This window comes from Pleurodeles waltl, chromosome 2_1, assembly GCF_031143425.1.
Source record: "Pleurodeles waltl isolate 20211129_DDA chromosome 2_1, aPleWal1.hap1.20221129, whole genome shotgun sequence".
NCBI classification, from domain to species: domain Eukaryota; kingdom Metazoa; phylum Chordata; class Amphibia; order Caudata; family Salamandridae; genus Pleurodeles; species Pleurodeles waltl.
In genome coordinates, this window is record NC_090438.1 from 368,052,692 (window position 1) to 368,069,834 (window position 17,143).

Here is a 17,143-nt window from a genome sequence, read left to right on the forward strand (position 1 = left end):
CCCCTCTATCTCCCCTATCTAACCCGTTCACTTTCTACCTCCCTCACTCCTCCTATCTACCTATCTCTCCATCTCTCTATCCCACTATCCAACTCCCTCACTCTCCACCTCCTCCTATCTTCCTATCTCTCTATCTTTTTCCCTATCTATCGATTTCTCTATCTACCTTTTCTCTCTACCTATTTCTCTATCTCTCCCCCCCTCCCGCCACCCCCTCTATTACCTATCTTCCTATCCCCTCACTCTACCTCTCACCCTCACCCACCTCTGCAACCCCCCCTCCCTTATCTTCACAACCCTACACCTATCTTTCTCCCTAATCTCCTAAACCTCCTAACACTCTCCCCCCTCCACCCTTAAACCCCCCTCCCCCAGCTCTTCCCACTCTACCTGTCCCCCCCCTCCCTCGCGCTTTCCCGCCGCGACCTCCTGCACGCCCCCGCCCCCCAGCTCCCATTCGCCCCCAGCTGACCCCTCCCCCCCCTCCTACCTCATATGGCGGCCGCTGCGCGACAGTGGTAGCGACCCTTGACCCAAGGGTAGGTCGCTCCCCCTGCCGCTGCAGCTCCTCCAGGTTCCTGAGTTCCTGAGACCCACCCCACAGTAAGTACCCCCCACCTCCCAGCCCCTCGTTCTGCCCCGCGCTACTCACCCTCTCTCCTGCTCCTGCTTCTTTTCCTCTTTTCTTCTTCTCTGTTCTTCCTCCTCTCTCCTCGTCTGTATTCTTCTTCTGTACTCCTCTTCTCCCCGTCTTCTCTCCTCTTCTCCTCTTCCTCATCTTCTGCTGTGGTCTTCTGCACTCTGATTCTTTGTTTTTTGTATCTTCCTCCGTGTTCTTCTGTGTTCTTCTGTGTTCCTCTGTGTTCTTCTGTCTTCCTCTGTGTTCTTCTGTCTTCCTCGGTGTTCTTCTGTCTTCCTCTGTGTTCTTCTGTATTCTTCTCTGTTCTTCTGTCTTCCTCTGTGTTCTTCTGTCTTCCTCTCTGTTCTTCTGTCTTCCTCGGTGTTCTTCTTTCTTCCTCAGTGTTCTTCTGTCTTCCTCTGTGTTCTTCTGTATTCTTCTCTGTTCTTCTGTCTTCCTCAGTGTTCTTCTGTATTCCTCTCTGTTCTTCTGTGTTTTTCTGTGTTTCTTCTGTTCTTCCGGTCTTCTGCTCTTCCGGTCTTCAGTCCTTCCGGTCTTCTGCTCTTCTGTTCTTCTTTTCTTCTGTTCTTCTTTTCTTCTGTTCTTCTGTTCTTCTTGTCTTCTTGTCTTCTGCCTTCGGCTCTTCTGCCTCCTCCGTCCTCTTCTCCCCGCGCCTGCCCTCCTGCTCCTGCCTCATCCCCCTCCCCCACTCGCATCCCCCCCTCTATCTCCCCTATCTAACCCGTTCACTTTCTACCTCCCTCACTCCTCCTATCTACCTATCTCTCCATCTCTCTATCCCACTATCCAACTCCCTCACTCTCCACCTCCTCCTATCTTCCTATCTCTCTATCTTTTTCCCTATCTATCGATTTCTCTATCTACCTTTTCTCTCTACCTATTTCTCTATCTCTCCCCCCCTCCCGCCACCCCCTCTATTACCTATCTTCCTATCCCCTCACTCTACCTCTCACCCTCACCCACCTCTACAACCCCCCTCCCCTTTTTTTTTTTTTAAATTTGTTTTTATTGTTATTAACTACTTGCTGTTTTTACAAGTGTAATTCTTCTTACAGTAACGTATTGTCGTGATTATATATTTCTGCTAATTATACCATTTCCGGGCTTTGCGGTCCATGCAATACGTTACGCATTTGGTTAGTCTTTACCATGCATTTACTTAACTTATCAACAGTTATTTCTTCGCCCAATTGAAACTTTATAATGGCATTCACATTTTCATTATCCTACGTTACTGTTGTATTCTGTGACCTGTTAACAGACTTAACTCAACTTCAAACTGTATATGAACTTTTAGGCCTATGTGGGAGGAACTGTTTAATTGCTAAATTACTAAAAAGGGAGATAGCTTGCCCGGGTATTGCTTGTCGTGTTGTATTGCCCTGTGTTCCGTCATTACCCTCCCTTATCCTTTTTATTATACAATCCCGCTCTCCCCCTCACACTCATACCGCATCCGGATCAAACTGATTCTTAGTAGTCATTCAGTCTTAGTTACAGTGAACTTCCCCTATGTTGGAATCTTCTGACCGTGTCCATTAGCTCATCCCACTCCCTCAGGCTCCATCGGACTCTTTGTTAAGTCTTCCCAGTTAGACACTAGGTTTTCCCACTCCGCCGCGATTGGGGTCTGAAGGACCCCCCTCGCCTCCTCAGCCCTAAGGACCTGAAGCTCTGCCCTGGACCACCTTGTGACATCGTTCCTCCATTCTGTCAGTGATGGGTGGGTACAACCCCCCCTCCCCTATCTTCACAACCCTACACCTATCTTTCTCCCTAATCTCCTAAACCTCCAAACACTCTCCCCCCTCCACCCTTAAACCCCCCTCTCCCAGCTCTTCTCACTCTACCTGTCCCCCCCTCCCTCGCGCTTTCCCGCCGCGACCTCCTGCACGCCCCCGCCCCCCAGCTCCCATTCGCCCCCACCTGACCCCTCCCCCCCCTCCTACCTCATATGGCGGCCGCTGCGCGACAGTGGTAGCGACCCTTGACCCAAGGGTAGGTCGCTCCCCCTGCCGCTGCAGCTCCTCCAGGTTCCTGAGTTCCTGAGACCCACCCCACAGTAAGTACCCCCCACCTCCCAGCCCCTCGTTCTGCCCCGCGCTACTCACCCTCTCTCCTGCTCCTGCTTCTTTTCCTCTTTTCTTCTTCTCTGTTCTTCCTCCTCTCTCCTCGTCTGTATTCTTCTTCTGTACTCCTCTTCTCCCCGTCTTCTCTCCTCTTCTCTTCTTCCTCATCTTCTGCTGTGGTCTTCTGCACTCTGTTTCTTCGTTTTTTGTATCTTCCTCCGTGTTCTTCTGTGTTCTTCTGTGTTCCTCTGTCTTCTTCTGTCTTCCTCTGTGTTCTTCTGTCTTCCTCGGTGTTCTTCTGTCTTCCTCTGTGTTCTTCTGTATTCTTCTCTGTTCTTCTGTCTTCCTCTGTGTTCTTCTGTCTTCCTCTGTGTTCTTCTGTCTTCCTCTCTGTTCTTCTGTCTTCCTCGGTGTTCTTCTTTCTTCCTCTGTGTTCTTCTGTCTTCCTCTCTGTTCTTCTGTATTCTTCTCTGTTCTTCTGTCTTCCTCGGTGTTCTTCTGTATTCCTCTCTGTTCTTCTGTGTTCTTCTGTGTTTCTTCTGTTCTTCCGGTCTTCTGCTCTTCCGGTCTTCAGTCCTTCCGGTCTTCTGCTCTTCTGTTCTTCTTTTCTTCTGTTCTTCTTTTCTTCTGTTCTTCTTGTCTTCTTGTCTTCTGCCTTCGGCTCTTCTGCCTCCTCCGTCCTCTACTCCCCGCGCCTGCCCTCCTGCTCCTGCCTCATCCCCCTCCCCCACTCGCATCCCCCCCTCTATCTCCCCTATCTAACCCGTTCACTTTCTACCTCCCTCACTCCTCCTATCTACCTATCTCTCCATCTCTCTATCTCACTATCCAACTCCCTCACTCTCCACCTCCTCCTATCTTCCTATCTCTCTATCTTTTTCCCTATCTATCGATTTCTCTATCTACCTTTTCTCTCTACCTATTTCTCTATCTCTCCCCCCCTCCCGCCACCCCCTCTATTACCTATCTTCCTATCCCCTCACTCTACCTCTCACCCTCACCCACCTCTACAACCCCCCCTCCCCTATCTTCACAACCCTACACCTATCTTTCTCCCTAATCTCCTAAACCTCCTAACACTCTCCCCCCTCCACCCTTAAACCCCACTCCCCCAGCTCTTCTCACTCTACCTGTCCCCCCCCTCCCTCGCGCTTTCCCGCCGCGACCTCCTGCACGCCCCGCCCCCCAGCTCCCATTCGCCCCCAGCTGACCCCTCCCCCCCTCCTACCTCATATGGCGGCCGCTGCGCGACAGTGGTAGCGACCCTTGACCCAAGGGTAGGTCGCTCCCCCTGCCGCTGCAGCTCCTCCAGGTTCCTGAGTTCCTGAGACCCACCCCACAGTAAGTACCCCCCACCTCCCAGCCCCTCGTTCTGCCCCGCGCTACTCACCCTCTCTCCTGCTCCTGCTTCTTTTCCTCTTTTCTTCTTCTCTGTTCTTCCTCCTCTCTCCTCGTCTGTATTCTTCTTCTGTACTCCTCTTCTCCCCGTCTTCTCTCCTCTTCTCTTCTTCCTCATCTTCTGCTGTGGTCTTCTGCACTCTGTTTCTTCGTTTTTTGTATCTTCCTCCGTGTTCTTCTGTGTTCTTCTGTGTTCCTCTGTCTTCTTCTGTCTTCCTCTGTGTTCTTCTGTCTTCCTCGGTGTTCTTCTGTCTTCCTCTGTGTTCTTCTGTATTCCTCTGTGTTCCTCTGTCTTCCTCTGTGTTCTTCTGTCTTCCTCTGTGTTCTTCTGTCTTCCTCTCTGTTCTTCTGTCTTCCTCGGTGTTCTTCTTTCTTCCTCTGTGTTCTTCTGTCTTCCTCTGTGTTCTTCTGTATTCTTCTCTGTTCTTCTGTCTTCCTCGGTGTTCTTCTGTATTCCTCTCTGTTCTTCTGTGTTTCTTCTGTTCTTCCGGTCTTCTGCTCTTCCGGTCTTCAGTCCTTCCGGTCTTCTTTTCTTCTGTTCTTCTTTTCTTCTGTTCTTCTTTTCTTCTGTTCTTCTGTTCTTCTTGTCTTCTTGTCTTCTGCCTTCGGCTCTTCTGCCTCCTCCGTCCTCTTCTCCCCGCGCCTGCCCTCCTGCTCCTGCCTCATCCCCCTCCCCCACTCGCATCCCCCCCCTCTATCTACCCTATCTAACCCGTTCACTTTCTACCTCCCTCACTCCTCCTATCTACCTATCTCTCCATCTCTCTATCCCACTATCCAACTCCCTCACTCTCCACCTCCTCCTATCTTCCTATCTCTCTATCTTTTTCCCTATCTATCGATTTCTCTATCTACCTTTTCTCTCTACCTATTTCTCTATCTCTCCCCCCCCTCCCGCCACCCCCTCTATTACCTATCTTCCTATCCCCTCACTCTACCTCTCACCCTCACCCACCTCTACAACCCCCCCTCCCTTATCTTCACAACCCTACACCTATCTTTCTCCCTAATCTCCTAAACCTCCTAACACTCTCCCCCCTCCACCCTTAAACCCCCCTCCCCCAGCTCTTCTCACTCTACCTGTCCCCCCCCTCCCTCGCGCTTTCCCGCCGCGACCTCCTGCACGCCCCCGCCCCCCAGCTCCCATTCGCCCCCAGCTGACCCCTCCCCCCCCCTACCTCATATGGCGCCCGCTGCGCGACAGTGGTAGCGACCCTTGACCCAAGGGTAGTTCGCTCCCCCTGCCGCTGCAGCTCCTCCAGGTTCCTGAGTTCCTGAGACCCACCCCACAGTAAGTACCCCCCACCTCCCAGCCCCTCGTTCTGCCCCGCGCTACTCACCCTCTCTCCTGCTCCTGCTTCTTTTCCTCTTTTCTTCTTCTCTGTTCTTCCTCCTCTCTCCTCGTCTGTATTCTTCTTCTGTACTCCTCTTCTCCCCGTCTTCTCTCCTCTTCTCTTCTTCCTCATCTTCTGCTGTGGTCTTCTGCACTCTGTTTCTTCGTTTTTTGTATCTTCCTCCGTGTTCTTCTGTGTTCTTCTGTGTTCCTCTGTCTTCTTCTGTCTTCCTCTGTGTTCTTCTGTCTTCCTCGGTGTTCTTCTGTCTTCCTCTGTGTTCTTCTGTATTCTTCTCTGTTCTTCTGTCTTCCTCTGTGTTCTTCTGTCTTCCTCTGTGTTCTTCTGTCTTCCTCTCTGTTCTTCTGTTTTCCTCGGTGTTCTTCTTTCTTCCTCTGTGTTCTTCTGTCTTCCTCTGTGTTCTTCTGTATTCTTCTCTGTTCTTCTGTCTTCCTCGGTGTTCTTCTGTATTCCTCTCTGTTCTTCTGTGCTTCTTCTGTTCTTCCGGTCTTCTGCTCTTCCGGTCTTCAGTCCTTCCGGTCTTCTGCTCTTCTGTTCTTCTTTTCTTCTGTTCTTCTTTTCTTCTGTTCTTCTGTTCTTCTTGTCTTCTTGTCTTCTGCCTTCGGCTCTTCTGCCTCCTCCGTCCTCTTCTCCCCGCGCCTGCCCTCCTGCTCCTGCCTCATCCCCCTCCCCCACTCGCATCCCCCCCCTCTATCTACCCTATCTAACCCGTTCACTTTCTACCTCCCTCACTCCTCCTATCTACCTATCTCTCCATCTCTCTATCCCACTATCCAACTCCCTCACTCTCCACCTCCTCCTATCTTCCTATCTTCCTATCTCTCTATCTTTTTCCCTATCTATCGATTTCTCTATCTACCTTTTCTCTCTACCTATTTCTCTATCTCTCCCCCCCCTCCCGCCACCCCCTCTATTACCTATCTTCCTATGCCCTCACTCTACCTCTCACCCTCACCCACCTCTACAACCGCCCCTCCCTTATCTTCACAACCCTACACCTATCTTTCTCCCTAATCTCCTAAACCTCCTAACACTCTCCCCCCTCCACCCTTAAACCCCCCTCCCCCAGCTCTTCTCACTCTACCTGTCCCCCCCCTCCCTCGCGCTTTCCCGCCGCGACCTCCTGCACGCCCCCGCCCCCCAGCTCCCATTCGCCCCCAGCTGACCCCTCCCCCCCCCTACCTCATATGGCGCCCGCTGCGCGACAGTGGTAGCGACCCTTGACCCAAGGGTAGTTCGCTCCCCCTGCCGCTGCAGCTCCTCCAGGTTCCTGAGTTCCTGAGACCCACCCCACAGTAAGTACCCCCCACCTCCCAGCCCCTCGTTCTGCCCCGCGCTACTCACCCTCTCTCCTGCTCCTGCTTCTTTTCCTCTTTTCTTCTTCTCTGTTCTTCCTCCTCTCTCCTCGTCTGTATTCTTCTTCTGTACTCCTCTTCTCCCCGTCTTCTCTCCTCTTCTCTTCTTCCTCATCTTCTGCTGTGGTCTTCTGCACTCTGTTTCTTCGTTTTTTGTATCTTCCTCCGTGTTCTTCTGTGTTCTTCTGTGTTCCTCTGTCTTCTTCTGTCTTCCTCTGTGTTCTTCTGTCTTCCTCGGTGTTCTTCTGTGTTCCTCTGTGTTCTTCTGTATTCTTCTCTGTTCTTCTGTCTTCCTCTGTGTTCTTCTGTCTTCCTCTGTGTTCTTCTGTCTTCCTCTCTGTTCTTCTGTTTTCCTCGGTGTTCTTCTTTCTTCCTCTGTGTTCTTCTGTCTTCCTCTGTGTTCTTCTGTATTCTTCTCTGTTCTTCTGTCTTCCTCGGTGTTCTTCTGTATTCCTCTCTGTTCTTCTGTGTTCTTCTGTGTTTCTTCTGTTCTTCCGGTCTTCTGCTCTTCCGGTCTTCAGTCCTTCCGGTCTTCTGCTCTTCTGTTCTTCTTTTCTTCTGTTCTACTTTTCTTCTGTTCTTCTGTTCTTCTGTTCTTCTTGTCTTCTTGTCTTCTGCCTTCGGCTCTTCTGCCTCCTCCGTCCTCTTCTCCCTGCGCCTGCCCTCCTGCTCCTGCCTCATCCCCCTCCCCCACTCGCATCCCCCCCTCTATCTCCCCTATCTAACCCGTTCACTTTCTACCTCCCTCACTCCTCCTATCTACCTATCTCTCCATCTCTCTATCCCACTATCCAACTCCCTCACTCTCCACCTCCTCCTATCTTCCTATCTCTCTATCTTTTTCCCTATCTATCGATTTCTCTATCTACCTTTTCTCTCTACCTATTTCTCTATCTCTCCCCCCCTCCCGCCCCCCCCTCTATTACCTATCTTCCTATCCCCTCACTCTACCTCTCACCCTCACCCACCTCTACAACCCCCCCTCCCCTATCTTCACAACCCTACACCTATCTTTCTCCCTAATCTCCTAAACCTCCTAACACTCTCCCCCCTCCACCCTTAAACCCCCCTCCCCCAGCTCTTCTCACTCTACCTGTCCCCCCCCTCCCTCGCGCTTTCCCGCCGCGACCTCCTGCACGCCCCCGTCCCCCAGCTCCCATTCGCCCCCAGCTGACCCCTCCCCCCCTCCTACCTCATATGGCGGCCGCTGCGCGACAGTGGTAGCAACCCTTGACCCAAGGGTAGGTCGCTCCCCCTGCCGCTGCAGCTCCTCCAGGTTCCTGAGTTCCTGAGACCCACCCCACAGTAAGTACCCCCCACCTCCCAGCCCCTCGTTCTGCCCCGCGCTACTCACCCTCTCTCCTGCTTCTTTTCCTCTTTTCTTCTTCTCTGTTCTTTCTCCTCTCTCCTCGTCTGTATTCTTCTTCTGTACTCCTCTTCTCCCCGTCTTCTCTCCTCTTCTCTTCTTCCTCATCTTCTGCTGTGGTCTTCTGCACTCTGTTTCTTCGTTTTTTGTATCTTCCTCCGTGTTCTTCTGTGTTCTTCTGTGTTCCTCTCTCTTCTTCTGTCTTCCTCTGTGTTCTTCTGTCTTCCTCGGTGTTCTTCTGTCTTCCTCTGTGTTCTTCTGTATTCTTCTCTGTTCTTCTGTCTTCCTCTGTGTTCTTCTGTCTTCCTCTCTGTTCTTCTGTCTTCCTCGTGTTCTTCTTTCTTCCTCTGTGTTCTTCTGTCTTCCTCTGTGTTCTTCTGTATTCTTCTCTGTTCTTCTGTCTTCGTCGGTGTTCTTCTGTATTCCTCTCTGTTCTTCTGTGTTTCTTCTGTTCTTCCGGTCTTCTGCTCTTCCGGTCTTCAGTCCTTCCGGTCTTCTGCTCTTCTGTTCTTCTTTTCTTCTGTTCTTCTTTTCTTCTGTTCTTCTGTTCTTCTTGTCTTCTGCCTTCGGCTCTTCTGCCTCCTCCGTCCTCTTCTCCCCGCGCCTGCCCTCCTGCTCCTGCCTCATCCCCCAGCCCCACTCGCATCCCCCCCTCTATCTCCCCTATCTAACCCGTTCACTTTCTACCTCCCTCACTCCTCCTATCTACCTATCTCTCCATCTCTCTACCCCACTTTCCAACTCCCTCACTCTCCACCTCCTCCTATCTTCCTATCTCTCTATCTTTTTCCCTATCTATCGATTTCTCTATCTACCTTTTCTCTCTACCTATGTCTCTATCTCTCCCCCCCTCCCCCCACCCCCTCTATTACCTATCTTCCTATCCCCTCACTCTACCTCTCACCCTCACCCACCTCTACAAGCCCCCCTCCCCTATCTTCACAACCCTACACCTATCTTTCTCCCTAATCTCCTAAACCTCCTAACACTCTCCCCCCTCCACCCTTAAACCCCCCTCCCCTAGCTCTTCTCACTCTACCTGTCCCCCCCTCCCTCGCGCTTTCCCGCCGCGACCTCCTGCACGCCCCCGCCCCCCAGCTCCCATTCGCCCCCAGCTGACCCCCCCCTCCTACCTCATATGGCGGCCGCTGCGCGACAGTGGTAGCGACCCTTGACCCAAGGGTAGGTCGCTCCCCCTGCCGCTGCAGCTCCTCCAGGTTCCTGAGTTCCTGAGACCCACCCCACAGTAAGTACCCCTCACCTCCCAGCCCCTCGTTCTGCCCCGCGCTACTCACCCTCTCTCCTGCTCCTGCTTCTTTTCCTCTTTTCTTCTTCTCTGTTCTTCCTCCTCTATCCTCGTCTGTATTCTTCTTCTGTACTCCTCTTCTCCCCGTCTTCTCTCCTCTTCTCTTCTTCCTCATCTTCTGCTGTGGTCTTCTGCACTCTGTTTCTTCGTTTTTTGTATCTTCCTCCGTGTTCTTCTGTGTTCTTCTGTGTTCCTCTGTGTTCTTCTGTCTTCCTCTGTGTTCTTCTGTCTTCCTCGGTGTTCTTCTGTCTTCCTCTGTGTTCTTCTGTATTCTTCTCTGTTCTTCTGTCTTCCTCTGTGTTCTTCTGTCTTCCTCTCTGTTCTTCTGTCTTCCTCGGTGTTCTTCTTTCTTCCTCGGTGTTCTTCTTTCTTCCTCTGTGTTCTTCTGTCTTCCTCTGTGTTCTTCTGTATTCTTCTCTGTTCTTCTGTCTTCCTCTGTGTTCTTCTGTATTCCTCTCTGTTCTTCTGTGTTTCTTCTGTTCTTCCGGTCTTCTGCTCTTCCGGTCTTCAGTCCTTCCGGTCTTCTGCTCTTCTGTTCTTCTTTTCTTCTGTTCTTCTGTTCTTCTTGTCTTCTTGTCTTCTGCCTTCGGCTCTTCTGCCTCCTCCGTCATCTTCTCCCCGCGCCTGCCCTCCTGCTCCTGCCTCATCCCCCTCCCCCACTCGCATCCCCCCCCTCTATCTCCCCTATCTAACCCGTTCACTGTCTACCTCCCTCACTCCTCCTATCTACCTATCTCTCCATCTCTCTATCCCACTATCCAACTCCCTCACTATCCACCTCCTCCTATCTTCCTATCTCTCTATCTTTTTCCCTATCGATTTCTCTATCTACCTTTTCTCTCTACCTATTTCTCTATCTCTCCCCCCCTCTTGCCACCCCCTCTATTACCTATCTTCCTATCCCCTCACTCTACCTCTCACCCTCACCCACCTCTACAACCCCCCCTATCTTCACAACCCTACACCTATCTTTCTCCCTAATCTCCTAAACCTCCTAACACTCTCCCCCCTCCACCCTTAAACCCCCCTCCCCCAGCTCTTCTCACTCTACCTGTCCCCCCCCTCCCTCGCGCTTTCCCGCCGCGACCTCCTGCACGCCCCGCCCCCCAGCTCCCATTCGCCCCCAGCTGACCTCTCCCCCCTCCCCTCCTACCTCATATGGCGGCTGCTGCGCGACAGTGGTAGCGACCCTTGACCCAAGGGTAGGTCGCTCCCCCTGCCGCTGCAGCTCCTCCAGGTTCCTGAGTTCCTGAGACCCACCCCACAGTAAGTACCCCCCACCTCCCAGCCCCTCGTTCTGCCCCGCGCTACTCACCCTCTCTCCTGCTCCTGCTTCTTTTCCTCTTTTCTTCTTCTCTGTTCTTCCTCCTCTCTCCTCGTCTGTATTCTTCTTCTGTACTCCTCTTCTCCCCGTCTTCTCTCCTCTTCTCTTCTTCCTCATCTTCTGCTGTGGTCTTCTACACTCTGTTTCTTCATTTTTTGTATCTTCCTCCGTGTTCTTCTGTGTTCTTCTGTGTTCCTCTGTCTTCTTCTGTCTTCCTCTGTGTTCTTCTGTCTTCCTCGGTGTTCTTCTGTCTTCCTCTGTGTTCTTCTGTATTCTTCTCTGTTCTTCTGTCTTCCTCTGTGTTCTTCTGTCTTCCTCTGGGTTCTTCTGTCTTCCTCTCTGTTCTTCTGTCTTCCTCGGTGTTCTTCTTTCTTCCTCTGTGTTCTTCTGTCTTCCTCTGTGTTCTTCTGTATTCTTCTCTGTTCTTCTGTCTTCCTCGGTGTTCTTCTGTATTCCTCTCTGTTCTTCTGTGTTTCTTCTGTTCTTCCGGTCTTCTGCTCTTCCGGTCTTCTGCTCTTCTGTTCTTCTTTTCTTCTGTTCTTCTTTTCTTCTGTTCTTCTTGTCTTTTTGTCTTCTGCCTTCGGCTCTTCTGCCTCCTCCGTCCTCTTCTCCCCGCGCCTGCCCTCCTGCTCCTGCCTCATCCCCCTCCCCCACTCGCATCCCCCCCTCTATCTCCCCTATCTAACCCGTTCACTTTCTACCTCCCTCACTCCTCCTATCTACCTATCTCTCCATCTCTCTATCCCACTATCCAACTCCCTCACTCTCCACCTCCTCCTATCTTCCTATCTCTCTATCTTTTTCCCTATCTATCGATTTCTCTATCTACCTTTTCTCTCTACCTATTTCTCTATCTCTCCCCCCCTCCCGCCACCCCCTCTATTACCTATCTTCCTATCCCCTCACTCTACCTCTCACCCTCACCCACCTCTACAACCCCCCCTCCCCTATCTTCACAACCCTACACCTATCTTTCTCCCTAATCTCCTAAACCTCCTAACACTCTCCCCCTCCACCCTTAAACCCCCCTCCCCCAGCTCTTCTCACTCTACCTGTCCCCCCCCTCGCACATTCCCGCCGCGACCTCCTGCACGCCCCGCCCCCCAGCTCCCATTCGCCCCCAGCTGACCCCTCCCCCCCCTCCTACCTCATATGGCGGCCGCTGCGCGACAGTGGTAGCGACCCTTGACCCAAGGGTAGGTCGCTCCCCCTGCCGCTGCAGCTCCTCCAGGTTCCTGAGTTCCTGAGACCCACCCCACAGTAAGTACCCCCCACCTCCCAGCCCCTCGTTCTGCCCCGCGCTACTCACCCTCTCTCCTGCTTCTTTTCCTCTTTTCTTCTTCTCTGTTCTTCCTCCTCTCTCCTCGTCTGTATTCTTCTTCTGTACTCCTCTTCTCCCCGTCTTCTCTCCTCTTCTCTTCTTCCTCATCTTCTGCTGTGGTCTTCTGCACTCTGTTTCTTCGTTTTTTGTATCTTCCTCCGTGTTCTTCTCTGTTCTTCTGTGTTCCTCTGTCTTCTTCTGTCTTCCTCTGTGTTCTTCTGTCTTCCTCGGTGTTCTTCTGTCTTCCTCTGTGTTCTTCTGTATTCTTCTCTGTTCTTCTGTCTTCCTCTGTGTTCTTCTGTCTTCCTCTGTGTTCTTCTGTCTTCCTCTCTGTTCTTCTGTCTTCCTCGGTGTTCTTCTTTCTTCCTCTGTGTTCTTCTGTCTTCCTCTGAGTTCTTCTGTATTCTTCTCTGTTCTTCTGTCTTCCTCGGTGTTCTTCTGTATTCCTCTCTGTTCTTCTGTGTTTCTTCTGTTCTTCCGGTCTTCTGCTCTTCCGGTCTTCAGTCCTTCCGGTCTTCTGCTCTTCTGTTCTTCTTTTCTTCTGTTCTTCTGTTCTTCTTGTCTTCTTGTCTTCTGCCTTCGGCTCTTCTGCCTCCTCCGTCCTCTTCTCCCTGCGCCTGCCCTCCTGCTCCTGCCTCATCCCCCTCCCCCACTCGCATCCCCCCCTCTATCTCCCCTATCTAACCCGTTCACTTTCTACCTCCCTCACTCCTCCTATCTACCTATCTCTCCATCTCTCTATCCCACTATCCAACTCCCTCACTCTCCACCTCCTCCTATCTTCCTATCTCTCTATCTTTTTCCCTATCTATCGATTTCTCTATCTACCTTTTCTCTCTACCTATTTCTCTATCTCTCCCCCCCTCCCGCCACCCCCTCTATTACCTATCTTCCTATCCCCTCACTCTACCTCTCACCCTCACCCACCTCTACAACCCCCCCTCCCCTATCTTCACAACCCTACACCTATCTTTCGCCCTAATCTCCTAAACCTCCTAACACTCTCCCCCCTCCACCCTTAAACCCCCCTCCCCTAGCTCTTCTCACTCTACCTGTCCCCCCCTCCCTCGTGCTTTTCCGCCGCGACCTCCTGCACGCCCCCGCCCCCCAGCTCCCATTCGCCCCCAGCTGACCCCCCCCTCCTACCTCATATGGCGGCCGCTGCGCGACAGTGGTAGCGACCCTTGACCCAAGGGTAGGTCGCTCCCCCTGCCGCTGCAGCTCCTCCAGGTTCCTGAGTTCCTGAGACCCACCCCACAGTAAGTACCCCCCACCTCCCAGCCCCTCGTTCTGCCCCGCGCTACTCACCCTCTCTCCTGCTTCTTTTCCTCTTTTCTTCTTCTCTGTTCTTTCTCCTCTCTCCTCGTCTGTATTCTTCTTCTGTACTCCTCTTCTCCCCGTCTTCTCTCCTCTTCTCTTCTTCCTCATCTTCTGCTGTGGTCTTCTGCACTCTGTTTCTTCGTTTTTTGTATCTTCCTCCGTGTTCTTCTGTGTTCTTCTGTGTTCCTCTCTCTTCTTCTGTCTTCCTCTGTGTTCTTCTGTCTTCCTCGGTGTTCTTCTGTCTTCCTCTGTGTTCTTCTGTATTCTTCTCTGTTCTTCTGTCTTCCTCTGTGTTCTTCTGTCTTCCTCTCTGTTCTTCTGTCTTCCTCGTGTTCTTCTTTCTTCCTCTGTGTTCTTCTGTCTTCCTCTGTGTTCTTCTGTATTCTTCTCTGTTCTTCTGTCTTCGTCGGTGTTCTTCTGTATTCCTCTCTGTTCTTCTGTGTTTCTTCTGTTCTTCCGGTCTTCTGCTCTTCCGGTCTTCAGTCCTTCCGGTCTTCTGCTCTTCTGTTCTTCTTTTCTTCTGTTCTTCTTTTCTTCTGTTCTTCTGTTCTTCTTGTCTTCTGCCTTCGGCTCTTCTGCCTCCTCCGTCCTCTTCTCCCCGCGCCTGCCCTCCTGCTCCTGCCTCATCCCCCAGCCCCACTCGCATCCCCCCCTCTATCTCCCCTATCTAACCCGTTCACTTTCTACCTCCCTCACTCCTCCTATCTACCTATCTCTCCATCTCTCTACCCCACTTTCCAACTCCCTCACTCTCCACCTCCTCCTATCTTCCTATCTCTCTATCTTTTTCCCTATCTATCGATTTCTCTATCTACCTTTTCTCTCTACCTATGTCTCTATCTCTCCCCCCCTCCCCCCACCCCCTCTATTACCTATCTTCCTATCCCCTCACTCTACCTCTCACCCTCACCCACCTCTACAAGCCCCCCTCCCCTATCTTCACAACCCTACACCTATCTTTCTCCCTAATCTCCTAAACCTCCTAACACTCTCCCCCCTCCACCCTTAAACCCCCCTCCCCTAGCTCTTCTCACTCTACCTGTCCCCCCCTCCCTCGCGCTTTCCCGCCGCGACCTCCTGCACGCCCCCGCCCCCCAGCTCCCATTCGCCCCCAGCTGACCCCCCCCTCCTACCTCATATGGCGGCCGCTGCGCGACAGTGGTAGCGACCCTTGACCCAAGGGTAGGTCGCTCCCCCTGCCGCTGCAGCTCCTCCAGGTTCCTGAGTTCCTGAGACCCACCCCACAGTAAGTACCCCTCACCTCCCAGCCCCTCGTTCTGCCCCGCGCTACTCACCCTCTCTCCTGCTCCTGCTTCTTTTCCTCTTTTCTTCTTCTCTGTTCTTCCTCCTCTATCCTCGTCTGTATTCTTCTTCTGTACTCCTCTTCTCCCTGTCTTCTCTCCTCTTCTCTTCTTCCTCATCTTCTGCTGTGGTCTTCTGCACTCTGTTTCTTCGTTTTTTGTATCTTCCTCCGTGTTCTTCTGTGTTCTTCTGTGTTCCTCTGTGTTCTTCTGTCTTCCTCTGTGTTCTTCTGTCTTCCTCGGTGTTCTTCTGTCTTCCTCTGTGTTCTTCTGTATTCTTCTCTGTTCTTCTGTCTTCCTCTGTGTTCTTCTGTCTTCCTCTCTGTTCTTCTGTCTTCCTCGGTGTTCTTCTTTCTTCCTCGGTGTTCTTCTTTCTTCCTCTGTGTTCTTCTGTCTTCCTCTGTGTTCTTCTGTATTCTTCTCTGTTCTTCTGTCTTCCTCTGTGTTCTTCTGTATTCCTCTCTGTTCTTCTGTGTTTCTTCTGTTCTTCCGGTCTTCTGCTCTTCCGGTCTTCAGTCCTTCCGGTCTTCTGCTCTTCTGTTCTTCTTTTCTTCTGTTCTTCTGTTCTTCTTGTCTTCTTGTCTTCTGCCTTCGGCTCTTCTGCCTCCTCCGTCATCTTCTCCCCGCGCCTGCCCTCCTGCTCCTGCCTCATCCCCCTCCCCCACTCGCATCCCCCCCCTCTATCTCCCCTATCTAACCCGTTCACTGTCTACCTCCCTCACTCCTCCTATCTACCTATCTCTCCATCTCTCTATCCCACTATCCAACTCCCTCACTATCCACCTCCTCCTATCTTCCTATCTCTCTATCTTTTTCCCTATCGATTTCTCTATCTACCTTTTCTCTCTACCTATTTCTCTATCTCTCCCCCCCTCTTGCCACCCCCTCTATTACCTATCTTCCTATCCCCTCACTCTACCTCTCACCCTCACCCACCTCTACAACCCCCCCTATCTTCACAACCCTACACCTATCTTTCTCCCTAATCTCCTAAACCTCCTAACACTCTCCCCCCTCCACCCTTAAACCCCCCTCCCCCAGCTCTTCTCACTCTACCTGTCCCCCCCCTCCCTCGCGCTTTCCCGCCGCGACCTCCTGCACGCCCCGCCCCCCAGCTCCCATTCGCCCCCAGCTGACCTCTCCCCCCTCCCCTCCTACCTCATATGGCGGCTGCTGCGCGACAGTGGTAGCGACCCTTGACCCAAGGGTAGGTCGCTCCCCCTGCCGCTGCAGCTCCTCCAGGTTCCTGAGTTCCTGAGACCCACCCCACAGTAAGTACCCCCCACCTCCCAGCCCCTCGTTCTGCCCCGCGCTACTCACCCTCTCTCCTGCTCCTGCTTCTTTTCCTCTTTTCTTCTTCTCTGTTCTTCCTCCTCTCTCCTCGTCTGTATTCTTCTTCTGTACTCCTCTTCTCCCCGTCTTCTCTCCTCTTCTCTTCTTCCTCATCTTCTGCTGTGGTCTTCTACACTCTGTTTCTTCATTTTTTGTATCTTCCTCCGTGTTCTTCTGTGTTCTTCTGTGTTCCTCTGTCTTCTTCTGTCTTCCTCTGTGTTCTTCTGTCTTCCTCGGTGTTCTTCTGTCTTCCTCTGTGTTCTTCTGTATTCTTCTCTGTTCTTCTGTCTTCCTCTGTGTTCTTCTGTCTTCCTCTGGGTTCTTCTGTCTTCCTCTCTGTTCTTCTGTCTTCCTCGGTGTTCTTCTTTCTTCCTCTGTGTTCTTCTGTCTTCCTCTGTGTTCTTCTGTATTCTTCTCTGTTCTTCTGTCTTCCTCGGTGTTCTTCTGTATTCCTCTCTGTTCTTCTGTGTTTCTTCTGTTCTTCCGGTCTTCTGCTCTTCCGGTCTTCTGCTCTTCTGTTCTTCTTTTCTTCTGTTCTTCTTTTCTTCTGTTCTTCTGTTCTTCTTGTCTTTTTGTCTTCTGCCTTCGGCTCTTCTGCCTCCTCCGTCCTCTTCTCCCCGCGCCTGCCCTCCTGCTCCTGCCTCATCCCCCTCCCCCACTCGCATCCCCCCCTCTATCTCCCCTATCTAACCCGTTCACTTTCTACCTCCCTCACTCCTCCTATCTACCTATCTCTCCATCTCTCTATCCCACTATCCAACTCCCTCACTCTCCACCTCCTCCTATCTTCCTATCTCTCTATCTTTTTCCCTATCTATCGATTTCTCTATCTACCTTTTCTCTCTACCTATTTCTCTATCTCTCCCCCCCTCCCGCCACCCCCTCTATTACCTATCTTCCTATCCCCTCACTCTACCTCTCACCCTCACCCACCTCTACAACCCCCCCTCCCCTATCTTCACAACCCTACACCTATCTTTCTCCCTAATCTCCTAAACCTCCTAACACTCTCCCCCTCCACCCTTAAACCCCCCTCCCCCAGCTCTTCTCACTCTACCT

At 52.2% G+C, this 17,143-nt stretch overlaps 1 protein-coding gene across 1 annotated transcript in view; it reads left to right on the top strand.

Annotated features, from left to right (window-relative positions):
• Nucleotides 1–17,143, top strand: part of LOC138265066 (connector enhancer of kinase suppressor of ras 2-like) — a 518,319-nt gene that overhangs the window by 30,992 nt on the left and 470,184 nt on the right. The gene's annotated exons all lie outside the window — the stretch shown is intronic.